The sequence below is a fragment of the Pleurodeles waltl genome, chromosome 4_1, assembly GCF_031143425.1.
Source record: "Pleurodeles waltl isolate 20211129_DDA chromosome 4_1, aPleWal1.hap1.20221129, whole genome shotgun sequence".
In the NCBI taxonomy this organism is placed as follows: domain Eukaryota; kingdom Metazoa; phylum Chordata; class Amphibia; order Caudata; family Salamandridae; genus Pleurodeles; species Pleurodeles waltl.
The window spans coordinates 988,827,727-988,842,100 of NC_090442.1; positions in this window are offsets into that span (position 1 = coordinate 988,827,727).

The window sequence follows — 14,374 nt, forward strand, 5'->3', positions numbered from 1 at the left end:
ACATTTCAGAAATTATTGACCATTTGGTTGTTCCTCCCTGTAAGTTATTTTGTTGGTGCATTGCCATCTATATATATGTGTGTGTGTGTGTCCCTATGTGGTCAGGGCTGTTGTCTAGAGCCAGGATATTCTTTCAGAGATAAACTGTAAAACTTAGCACTTGTATAGCACACTACTCACCCGTTAGGGTCTCAAGGCACTGTACGCATACTGCTGTGGAACCCCTCCTGGCTTTTACCTGTGAGGCACCCACTCCTGGACACCTCCAGGGTGAAGCCAGGCATCTAAGCACTGTGAGGGCCGTTGTGGAGATTAAGCAAGCTATTGCCCAGAGTGGGACCCATTAATTAGATTAGGCACCAAGGTGAGAATTATCTGGTCCAAGGGAATTGAGCCCAAGACCCGCCGAGGTGGGAATTGAACGCTGGTCCCAGGCCAGATCTCTGCATCAGGGTCTTCCGCTCTAACCATTGTGCCACAATTCTCCATGGGTTAACCTATGCTCTATGAATGGTGGAAATAATAATAACAACTTTAAAACTAGGAAGTCCAAAATAGAAAGGGTATGTGCTCCTCCCCTAAACATGATGAAATTGGTATACTCCTAATATATATATATATATATATATATATATATATATATATATATATATATTTACCATCACTTGATAATCAAACGCTGGCACTCCATGCAGTTACTGTTCTATATTCACTCCAAGATTCCATTCCATATCATAAGATCATCATAACACAAAAACAACAAAAATGGGGCAACGCGTTTCAACCTTAACGGTTTTCTTCCTTGGCCCAAAGAGAATAGCAAAAAAGCACCAACCATATGGCCCCTCCTATTTCAAACATAACTAGTACCCCCCATCATGAACATAGAAGAAATCTTTTTTTTTTATTATTTTCTCTCCTTCTCCTCCTTACTCTACTCCTTCTTCTTCTACCCCATATGTCATATATTTCCCATTTGCCTTCTCTAATTACATATTTTTAATCTCGTCTGTCCCATATACAAAAAAACCAACATATCCACAATATTGCTTATTTAACTGATTAGATGCCACATGGACCGTGCTATAAAATAAAATAACACAAAATAATTCAGAGCCCTGAACAAATCTACTCTATCACACCTCATAAAATCCGACTAGCCAATATGAACAAACAATTCCTTGTCCTTGTTCAATCCCCAAGGATGGCAACTATTTAATCGAATAATATATTCCAATTCTACCTTCCTCAATTGCCTCTCTCTATCTCCACCCCTTGGGGTATTCGGCACTCTGTCAATACCAAAAAAATAAATGTAATCTTTTCCACCTTCCCACCATGAGCCAGATTGCAGTGGCGAGCAACCGGGTATGTTACATCATTCTTTGCTATTGCACTCCAATGCTCAAGAATCCGCTTCTTGAGGGGAAAAACGGTGCTCCCCACATATTGTAGCCCACATGGGCATACAATAAAATAAATAGCAAAATCTGAAGTACAACTTAGAAATTTTCTAATGTTCTCCTTTTTCCCTGTGGGTAACAGATAATCCTTACGGTCGGTGCTGTGTCTGCATGCTTTACATTTGGCACATTTATAGAAACCCTGTTGCTTGTCCAAGAAGGTTCCCTTCAATTTACACACAGCACTCCTAAGTTTTTTTATTAGTACCCCCAGTTCATTTAATGCTGCCTCAGGGAGGTGGTGGTTCCTGGGGCCCAAGATGGGGTTGTGTGGCCCCCAACAATTTTTAATAGGTAGCCCTGGGGAGGTGGTGGTCCCTGGGGCTCGTGGGGGCCCTTGCACCCCCAGGTATATATGTTTATTGTTGCCCCCAAGCTCCAAACCCCTTTAGCCATGTGTGGCGTCGAGTTTGGAGCTTAAAAAGGGTTGACTGCAAGCCCTGCGGCCAACCCCCGCTGTGCACGTCCAAAGGCTCAGAGTTTGGGTTGGCCAAAGGCCATGTGTGGCACAGGGTTGGAGTGGTTAAAGGGGGTTGGCTGCCTCCACCGCACACAGCTTTGCACAGAGTTGGATGGTTAGAGGGGAGTTGGTCACATGGCCCTGAGGCCAACCCCCACCGATCACAGCCAAAGGCTGTGCGTGGCCTCGCTTGATTTAATGTCAGTAACTAAAATTACTTTACATTAAAAAAATAGAAATCAACTGAAAAAAACAAAGCTTACAAACACCTTATAGTTAGGAAATAGAATTTACACAGGGGGCCACGCTGAGCGCCGTGGTGGATTTGCCAATCTGGCGTAACTAACATCTTATTGGCTAACTTTTCAGAAGCACTGCAAAGGGTTAACTATTCAAACCAGTGAGAAGTTGTAGAACATTGCATTAACTTGAAAGGGAGATTGTGATTGGTTTACTGACTCAGTAACCTTGAAAGGAGGGTTGGAGAGGTTGCCATTACTGGTTGTCTGCTATGAGAATGAACTTTCATTCTTGTGGTTGGTTTAATAAGCTTTGTTCAGTGAGAAGAAATTCTAACTGATACTGAAAGAAAAACATAGAACACAAAAAAGAGACTCTTTAGGTATGTGTAGTGAAATGTACTTTATTTTAGAAATGCTTAGTATATGAAAACATTAATATTAGGTTGAAGAAAGTGATCAGTGTGTTCACAAAATGCTATAAAATACATAAATACTACGTTTGTGATTTATGTAAAGGAATTATGCAAGTAATTCCTTATATAAGAAAGGTATTCAGCTGAACTTGGATAAGAGATTTCATGGATGTTTCCAGTTTCTATTGGTATATTATTGTGATCCCTCATGTATCCTGCAGCTAGTGTGGAGAATGCACTAATGAGTAATTTACTGGTTAAAATGTTACATTGAGTTCTAAAAATGTAATGTATTTGTCTATACAGAAATGGGTATGTATAAAAAGTAATGTTGATTACACATCTATTGAGGGATGATAGAGAATATTTCACTATGAGTTAGACATTGATATTAGTTAAGGATGTTACTTGAAAAGGCAAGAAGAAGGATTGAATGAGAGCAGGTTGATTTGTTTTTTGCTGTAAAACGTGAAGCGGTCAGATATATTGTATGTAGGCTGAAGAGGCTGTTGCTGTGCTTAAGGAAGAGAAAAAAAGTATTTTTCATTTTTATTGTGTTAAAAGAGCACTTGCTATTTTAAGGTATATGTGTACTGTCTAATGTGTACTGTTAAGGAGATGGAAAATAATATAGATATAAAGGGAGACATACTCATTTTGAGACATTAACAACCACTTGTATATTGATGTAAACAAAGAGAATTTAAGTATATAGGCTACAGTAAGAGGTGCACTTGGGGTGTAATAAACTAAATTCAAGGTATAGTTTTGAATATTGATAATATAGATTCTTATTTATATATACTGTTGTTTAGATATGGTTTAGGGTACTAATTGTGAGCATAGGTTCACAGTTCCATTTTTAGGTACACTCAACATTAGAAAATATGTTTAACTAGGTTTATACTGTGTGTTGTAAGAAAAGTCACCCTTTAAATAAGATGCATGTAGACTATAAAAGCGAGTGTATTTTGATCAAAAGATGAAACATGTTGTTCTGAGTTTTAGTGGCTGAGATGAAAGGTTGTAGAGGCATATGCCCAGGTAAATATACACTCTACTAGAACATGTGGTACTTATATAGCTAATAAGGAAAATATACAGTCAGTCTTGTATCTAGTGAAATAGTCATCTTGTGTATTGACTAATGCAGATACTAATATACGAAGCCACATACCAGGGATCACACTGATAAATTCAATAACACAATCAGGGATACACTGATGCATACACTGACATACGTAGGCACACACTGAGCTGCACACTGACACAACTATGCACACTATGATGTTTAGACTAACATACCCAGATGCGTACTAATGATTACAGTGAGACACCCCGGCATGAATTGTTGCATGCACTGCCACAACCAGGTGGACACTGATGCACTTGACTGAGACACACAGGTGCACTGTAATGGATACACTATAATACCTAGGTGACAATGATGCATACACTGACACATCCAGGGATACAGTGACATATACACTAAGACACTTAGCTATGCAGTAATGCATGGAGTGGGATACAGAGATACACTATCTATAGACTGAGAGAGCCAGGCACTCACAGAAGTATACAGTGATGCATGCAGACACACTCTCCTACATTTACAGATGCAATGCAATTATGAATCTACTGACAGATCCAGGAACATATTGGTTCATGCAGTGATGCAGCAAAGTGGACACTGATGTATTCAGAGAAGCATTGAGATGCACAGTGATGTATACACTGAGACACCCAAGGAGAGAGAGATGGATAGAGTGCACTCACACACCTAGAAGTACACTGATGTATAAAGTACCACACACAAGCACACAGTGATGCATATACTGACATAGCTGGGCAGAAACCCATGCATACACTAAGACAGTTATGTACAAACAGATACAATCACTGATACAACCATACAGATAGTACAGCATACACTGACACACCCAAATGCAAAATGATGCATGCACTGATAAACCCTGGCCCACATGATTGCACACACTGATACACTCAGATGCACACTGATGTACAGATTAATACATCCAGAGACACATTAATACACACACAAACATACCGAGATACACATTGATACATACACTGAGAGACCCAGACAGACACTAATGCAGAAACTAACAATGATTCCATTCAAACATACAGGCAGACACTGTCATATACATTGGCATACCCAGGATCAGATCTACACATACAGTAACTCACCCAGGGACACAATTATGAATAGATTGAGACACCTAGACAAAAACTGATAAATAAACCTATACATGGAAATAAAAAATTATATATGACTTCAAACAGGTATGAAAATACTGATGAGTAATACTCGAACACAGCTCTTTGTTTGATTCAATGGTGGTTCTAACAAGAACCATTTTTTGTAGTTTTTGATTGAACAAGTTTTCAATTTAAAAAAAAAACTTTTTTCAAGAAAATGTATTGGAAACTTGGGAGAAACTTAAATGCAATAATGAAAGCACAACAGTGTGGAATAACAGCTAGTTTAAAGAAAAAGCTTGTAAGAAAAATGAGCAACAGTGGTTTTTGACCTGCAAAAAGACATTGTTGACATTTTTAATTTTTTCAACCACAAGATTATGGCAGATGCTGCAGGATATCACCATTTAATCTAATTCGGTGTATGTGGCTGGCATACTGACATTCTGCGCAGTAGCTTGGCTAGATGATGATGTACCAGGTTCTGCATCAAAATATGTCAGTTCTTTTTTTCTCATCATTCATTGGTATGTCCGTATGTAGATTGTTCGCAGATGTTTCCACATACTCGACGTTCGGTGGCTGAATTTCTTTGATGTACCACGAGAGAGTTTTTTTTCTCAGAGGTTGCATTTCACAATTTTTGCACTGACATTCTTTTCCCCACTAGGTATGGTAAAACATTTCCATACATCACTCTCACCTGTTGAGTATCACCTTCTTCAGGAATATCTTGAGACTGTGCAGGTGGTGGTGGAGCACTCCCTTCAGACTTTCTGGGCAGTTCTGTAGCAGGAGGATCACAGCTGAGATGCTTCTCCCTCAAGAGCTAGCAGAATAGTAACTGTTTTAGGAGGTGGCCCTACCCAAAACTAGGTGTAGTTCAAAAGTAACCAATGAAATGCCAAATTGCTCTTCACACATTGAGCGTCTCCGCGGTTCCATGAACGTTGTAATATAAGTTTTGTTTTCTATTGTAAATAAATAAAATATGTTTGTGAGTTGTAAATTTGTTCAGTCTTCTGTTTATATGGGAACGAATGTGGTGCATATTGTAATATAAAAAAAAAAGAAAAAACATTATAGTGAATACACAGATCCAAACCGTGAATTCATTCCGGTCATATGATCGCAATGGAAACCATAGAGCTTCGCTGCTCTGCTTCTTCAGAAGGATGGCGCTGCGGTTACAAAATTAAGTATAAACAAATAATATTACAATACTACTTCAGAATTGTGTAAATACTGAATGAAGTATAAAACAGTATCAACAGCACTTTTATAAGAAAGTATGGGCTCTTTAATTCAGTTTGCAACACTGTACAGGGTTTGTCCATTTCATTGTGGCAGAGAACTTAATGAAAGTATTCCTAACACTTTTTCCTCAGACATCTGGGGTTAATATCTAAGTATGTATAAGAAAAGAAATTATGATTACCTAAAAAAAAAAAACATTATACACAAACTATGGTTTTAAAATACACGTAAACAACCCGTACAGGTGCCATAAAAATGAAATAGGTTAAAGGGACATTAAAGTTAGGAAATAGAATAAAAATACCTTAGAAACTCACAGAAAAACAAAGGTTACAAGGATGCTATAGCTAGGAAATAAAATTAAAAAAAACTTAGAAATTCACTGAAAAAAACAAAGGTTATAGGGAGTTTTAGTTAGTAAACAGAATTACTAAAAACATAAAAATTAACTATAAAAACAAAGGTTACAGGGACATTATAGTTAGGAAATAGAATCATAAAAAAACCTTAGAAATTCACTGAAAAGAAACAAAGGTTACATGGATATTATAGTTAGTTTCTGAATTTACTCATACAAAACCGTAGAAATTCAGCAGTTATAGTTACCTGAGATAACTATAATTGTGCTCCCGTAATGCACTGCTTATGACCTCACATATTACATCACTCATGACATGGTCAGTGACATCACTCATGACATCACTGAAGACATCTCATAAGACATCACTGATAACAGCATCCACACAGTCATACACCCACTCATTTGCTGATAGAAATCTTGTATACCCATGCACACACATATGCTCCCAAACTTATTCAGAGATGCATAAAAGTAGAGATGTACAGACATTCATTCAGTCAAACAGCCACTGACACAACCCCCCACCCATACACTACTAACTCAGGTATTGACAGACTCATACATACACCCCCTCTCATATACCCATACACTCACTGACACAGCCATTCATACACCCATATAATAACCCACTCAGCCCATTAGAAGATCACTCATCTAGTGACACATTCAGTCAATCAACTAAAGAAGCAATGGCACACTCACAAACCATACAGTCACTGACATAGTCACTGACTCATCAGTACAGTCACTTACACAAGCAATCACTCAACAATCTAACTATTCATGCACCAATTCACTCACATGAACAGGCACTCACATATCCACCCAGTCACCCATGCAGCCACTCCCAGAGCCTCTTACTGACCAACACAAGTTCTCACACATCCACTCACTATTCTATTCAAAAACTGACACACCAACTCAGTTTAGGATACAGTCACTCATACACCCACTGACTCTCCCACACAGTCACTGACACAGCCACTCAGTTATACGTATGGCCATTCAGACACTGATGGAGTTATCCATAGAGCAACTGACTCACCAAGTCTCTCACCAACACAGTGACACCCATTCACTTACCCAGACAAGCACTCTGACACCCACTATGTCACACATACATTCACCCACAGACACACTCATTAAATGAAATTCAGCTGCTCACACAGTCACTTGCTTACCCATGCAGCAACTTACACATCCATTCAGTCGCCCATACAGAAAATGATTCAACCACTCATTCATCCAAAGACACACTCACAAACCCATTCACACATCGATACAAGCACTGGATGATGTGGTCAGTGATGTCACTGACCATGTCATGAGTGATGTAATATGTGAGTAAATAAGCAATGGCTTAAGGGAGCACAAGTTATAGTTAGCTCAGGTAGCTATAACTGCTGAATTTCTACGGTTCTGCACGAGTAAATTCAGAACCTAACTATAACGTCCATGTCACCTTTGTTTTTTTCAGTGTGTATACATATATATACATATATATATCCTTTCAACAAACGCGTTTGTCTGCGCCCTGCATGGCAGGCTAAAGCGGGGTTGCGAGCCCCTGTATTATTCCTTACTTCGTTCCAACAAGAAAACACTTCAGTCACACAATGTCCCCTTTAAGAAGATTTAATACGGCAAAACAAACACCCGCCCGACACGTTTCGGGAGTCAAAGCTCCTTTGTTCACAGGTAACTAATGTCCATATTTCCATTTCTATTGAACACCAAAAACATTTCAACAACACAAACAATGGACACAGAGCATCATCATTTACGGCGGCTATCTTTAAACATGTTTTTCTCCCGTTTAACCAGTAGATATATACCATACATTGCATTCCATTATTTTATCATGGCGGCTGCATTTTCAATACATAAAAGATATACATTTCCTATTGTGTTTGCTGTCCATTTTATACTTGAATTTTTTTTTCTTCTTTTTTTCAATCTATTATCATATGTGGTTTAGCTTTGTAGTTTTAACAACCAACATGTTCGCATATCATTTAAAGTATCAATATAAATTATGGTCCTCATTACAATGTCCATCTAATTCATAAGGATAATAATAACAATGACTACATCCCAAGTGGGCATTTCAGCAAACCTATTACATATACATCCCCTTTTAATATCCATATACAGCCTACACAGAAAATGACAAAATATTAATGGAAAGAAAACACTATTTACTGTCCCGCCTTTTCATCTTCCAAATGTCCTTCATATAATATAATAGCTCCTTTGCTTTGCGTCAACCATCGTTATCTATTTCTATAAAAGAAAAAGAAAACCATTTATTAAAATCCACACATTAGAAAACATCAATACAAACCTACATCAAAATTGAATATGAACATCATCCTGAATTTCTGTTCCACATAGTGCTTTTACTCAAAACAGCTTTAATCTCTCATTTCAATCAAATTATCCTTCTAATACAAATGTACCGCTAGTTCTTCATCCTTGTTTAATCCTTCAGGTTCCATGGTATTACAGTCAATAATTAAATGGGATTCCAATTTTCTTAACTTTAAAGTTCTATTTCCACCTCGTATATTCAACACAATTCTATCCAGTACCATGAATTATAGTTTGTTTACATTATTTTCATGATGCTCTTTAAAATGCCTAGCTACCGGATATGACTTGTCCTCATTTTTAATTGCTCTCATATGTTCTAATACTCTTTTTTTAGCCATATCTATTGCAGGGGCATTTCAAGGCATATACACAATAACCTGAATGGCATGTTACATGTTTCCTGATTTTGAACGATCTTCCTGTCCCTGTAAAATGTATTTCTTCACAATTCTCGCTATATTTACAAGCTTTACATTTTCTACAAGTAAAAAAGCCTTGAATAGATTTTGACTTCTCTGTCGCTGGTACCAGACATTGGCTTAATGAATCCTTTAAAGATCTACTTCTTATAAAAGTAAATGTGGGATAGTCATTAATCATCATTGGTATATTCTCATCCGTTTTCAATACTGGCCAAAATTTATTAAACATCCTTTTTATTTCTCCTGTCTTATTATGATATGTTGTAATAAATCTCATTTGTTTATCATCATGTTTGTCAATTTTAAGTTTGCTCAATAATAAATCCTCTCCCTTAACTTGCTTAACTTTCTTCAACACCTTTTCTATATTGCTGCACGAATAGCCTCTATCTCTAAATCTTTTTGTCATAAGGTCAGCTTCTTTTTCAAAGGTTATATCTAAGCTACAATTCCTTCGAGCCCTTAGTAATTTCCCATATTGAATACTTTGTATCAGGTTTTTTGGGTGATTGCTCTTGGCATGAAGTAGGCTATTACCAGCTGTGTCTTTTCTAAATAACTCGCATTCCAGCTTGTTATCTATTACACTTACTTTCACAACCAAAAATACTAACTCCAAATGATGTATTTCCCTACTAAATTTTAGATTTAGAGAATTGTCATTCAAAATTCTCACAAATTTGATAGCAGATTCTTTACTGCCTTTCCAGCTACAAAAATATCATCTATATATCTCAACTAGAGAACTGCCTGTTCTTCAAAACCACTGATATCTCTGACCACCTGTTCCTCCCACCAGCCCAGGTACAAACCCACATAGCTCAGAGCAAAACAGGTGCCCATCACAGTCCCTTGGTTTCGACGGTACAAAGTGTAGAAATAGATAACGATGGTTGACGCAAAGCAAAGGAGCAATTATATTATATGAAGGCCATTTGGAAGATGAAAAGGCGGGACAGAAAATAGTGTTTTATTTCTATTAAAATTTTGTCATTTTCTGTATAGGCTGCATATGGATATAAAAAAGAGATGTATATATAATAGGTCGCTGAAATGCCCAATGGGATGTAGTTATTGTTATCATTATTATTAAACTTATGAATTAGATGGACATTGTAATGAGGACCATAATTTATAGTGATACTTTAAATGATATGCGAACATGTTGGTTGTTAAAACTACAAAGCTTAACCACATGTGATAATAGATTGGAAAAATAAAATTTAAAGTATAAAATGGAAAGCAAACACAATAGGAATTGTATATTTGTTATGTATTGAAAATGCAGCTGCCATGATAAAATAATGGAAAGCAATGTATGGTATATATCTACTGGTTAAATGGGAGAAAAACATGTTTAAAGATGGCCACCGTAAATAATGATGCTCTGTGTCCATCGTTTGTGTTGTTGAAACATTTTTAGTGTTAAATAGAAATGGAAATATGGCCATTAGTTACCCATGAACAAGGGAGCTTTGACTCCCGAAACACATCGGGCGGGTGTTTGTTTTGCCGTATTAAATCTTCTCAAAGGGGACATCGTGAGACTGAAGCGTTTTCTTGTTGAAACGAAGTAAGGAATACATATATATGTGTTTGGATGTTCGTTATTTGATTTACTGGGGGTCGCGACCCCGTCTCCGTCTGCCGCGTTGCTGGGAAAGACATTGCAATCCATTTAATTTGCTTCATTTGAACTTTTGATGTCTTTCGCCTGCCCTGAAGAAAAAGTGGAGTTCTGCAGTGGCTGCGTGCTGAATGTTAAGGTAGGAGGAGTTTCCTCCGTACTGATTTCATTGATTAAATAACCCCGCATTTTACTCCGATAAAGTTCTTCACGAGTTCTTATGGGCAGCAGATAAATGCTAAGCGTTTCTGTGGATAAACTGAAGGGAGAACCCTTTATGAAAGGGAATTGACTGTGATTTAAGTATTTCAGTCAGTGTAATATTCTACAAAGGCGATGGTAAAAGAGACCAAAAGACGAGAAGCGGCAGATAAATTGTTTGAAAATAAGACGGCTTGTGATGGGCCATCAGGTACTTTAAATCACTTGGAGAATAGCATCCAGAATAATAAAAAACAGTTGTGGGACCTTCTTTGGAAACATTCTAGAAAAGAACAATCAAAATGGTGGAAAGCAGTGACGCTGCAGAAATATGTGGATTGTAATCGAATACCTAGGGGGTTGAGAATTTATATAAATCCTGACCCTGACATGTTAGAAGAATGGGCAGCTAATAATCATAAAAGCAGTATCACTATGCTTCACATTTTGATTAAATATGCTTGGAAAGAACGAGAATCTCTTCTTCAAGAAATTAATAATGTGGAGATACGTTTCAAGGAGATTTGTCCAAAAGATGAATTTGATAGAGAAATGTTGAAGATTGAAAATAAATTGGATAAAGTAGAGGAAGAAGTTAAAATGAAGAAACAGCAAAAGTTTTTAAGGGACCAAATGGATTATGACAAATGACAAATTCTAACCTTTGCCAAGAAATATGATCAAATACATGTTACACAACTTCCAACTCAGGCATTGACACAAATGACCTGTGGAGATCAACAAGAAGCTGTTGATATTGACAGTGCCAATAAAGATACTTCAGAGAGCTGAATTGAACATGAGAGTGACAACAGTGAGTTCGGTCAATACCTGAAGGAGTAAAAACCAACATTTTAAAGGAATTCGATCTCCTGGCCAAGGGCAGGCAGGTTGGCCAGACAGGAAAAGTCAATCCCGGAGGTCGTGGAGGAAGAGGTTCATTTAGAAGAAACGTAAGGAGAAAAGAAAATATGGAAGGTCCCATGGGAGTGCTTACAAGGGGACAAATGATATCAAAATGAACCAAAAACTAACTGTAGTCAATCTTTCGGACATTGAACTCACTAAGTTTAAAAATCAGGTATTGTCTTTGGGATTATCTTTTTGCCCTACAGCTCCTTTTAATTATTCTCAAAGTAGGGTTGATCTATTTCATTTTGTAAGGAACTTTAATTTGTTGAAATTATTTACTACAAAACCTAAAACTGATCAGGGAATTAGTGCCACTAAACCATCGAGTTTATTGATTAATGATGTAGAAATGTTAGGCTGCAGACATAGTAGTAATACTAAGAAAGTTGAATTTCCTACTATTTCCACTCCTTTTGTAATCAGGAAACATGTGTCATGTATGTCGAATCATTGTATCTACACCATAATTTGTCCCTATAACAAATTTTATATAGGCAGTACCATTCATCCTGCAAAAAAACGAGTTTTGGAACACATGAGGGTCATTTGCCATATTGATAAAAGTTATCTAGTGGCTAGACATTTTAGGGACTTTCATAGCCAAAGGGCTGGTTTGTTAAAACGTGTTGTATTAGATCAAGTCCCAGTAAAGGAAAGAGGTGGAAATAGAGTATTGGAATTGAGGAGATTAGAATCTAGATTAATAATAGGTATGAATACCTTGCAACCTGTAGGTCTTAATATGGACGAATAATTGTCAATACATATAGGTGATTAATGGCCTTTAACAGTGTGTCTTCTTTTGCTATTTATTGTTTAATGCTGCATATTTTAAAATCTTTCAAATCTTTTCAGTGTATAGTAGCACTTGTAGTGTAATTTAATTTTTATTGTATTTTTATATTTTTCACTTTTATAGGTGGACTTATTAGGGACGTATTAAGCATTGAAGATTAAGAACGTTTAGTCCATTGTTCGGAAAAGGCAAAGGAGCTGTTATAGCCTTTTATATATATTTCTTGTATTTTTAATCCTTTTATAATTATAAATATAAACATTGTTTGATAACATCAGTCACCATCTGTGGTGATGTAACTTTGCGAGAACATTGTTGTTATTAGTCATTTTACATACATTCCACTCTTACGAGAGAAATATAGGAGACGTTTAGAGGTTTTTATGATTATATAATGCATATGACTAGATTTTGTCATGCTTTATGTTAGAAATTTCATGGCTTCATCATAATCTCCCTATTTATGTATTTAATTGAGCATGTATTTTTAAATAGATCTTGTTGGTTTTTGATGACACGTTTAATGGATTCTCATGCTATGTTATATAAATATATTTATTATAAGGATGTTTGTTACAAGATCTGATGTATACTATTTATGCTTCAGTACAGGGTCTGTGTCTTTAGTTATTTGTTTAGTCACTTTAAGATGGCCAACATGTTTCAGGATTCACATGTGGATGTTGCGCTTTAGTCAATTTTTTATGTTGTTAAATGTCTTTTTGCACTTTGCACTTGGTGTATTTAAATGATTACATTAATGGGTCTATTTTCCGTGATCAAGGAAACTTTGTTTCCGAAACGCTTTGGGTTTCCATGCCAATAAAATTCCAGTTTCAGCTATCCTGTGTGACGGAGACTCATTTTCACATCCGAGGCCAGTCAACTCAGCTCGCCCGGGTGTTTGGATGTTCGTTATTTGATTTACTGGGGGTCGCGACCCCGTCTCCGTCTGCCGCATTGCTGGGAAAGACATTGCGATCCATTTCAGTTGCTTCATATATATATATATATATATATATATATATATATATATATATATATATATATGTATATAACAAAGTGTAACCCGGTCTGTAAGTTAAATTTCACCTTTGGGCTGCAGCACCCATTGTGACATCCAATACAGTGTAAAACATTGGTTAAGGCTTCCATTGTAGCATAATTGAAGCACCCTTTAAACTTCAATTCTACCCGTTAAAATATATCCTTTTGACAGGTCAAAATCTTCATTTTAAAGAATAATAAGTCACCCCTAAGTAGGCCATATTGCCCAAAAGGCAGAATGCATTGTATTTAAAAGTATGGCATGAGGAATTTAATGCTACACATATCCTTACAGTGACTAGACTCCAAAATCTATTTTCCCTGAAGCAAGGCTGGATGTTCTATAGAAAAAACACTGTCATGCTATATTAAATCTAATAATGCTGTCTCCAGTTGGAAACAGCTAGATATTTCATTTGTGGACTATTTTTAACATTAATTTAAAAGTCCAATTTACTGGTGTAGTTAGAATATTAATAAATATTAAGAAAACTGTACTTTTAGAAAGTTAACCTTCTCCTTCCAATAGCCTTTGGTGGCTAATTTGCATTAACCTCCAGCTGCAGCACTCTGAGTG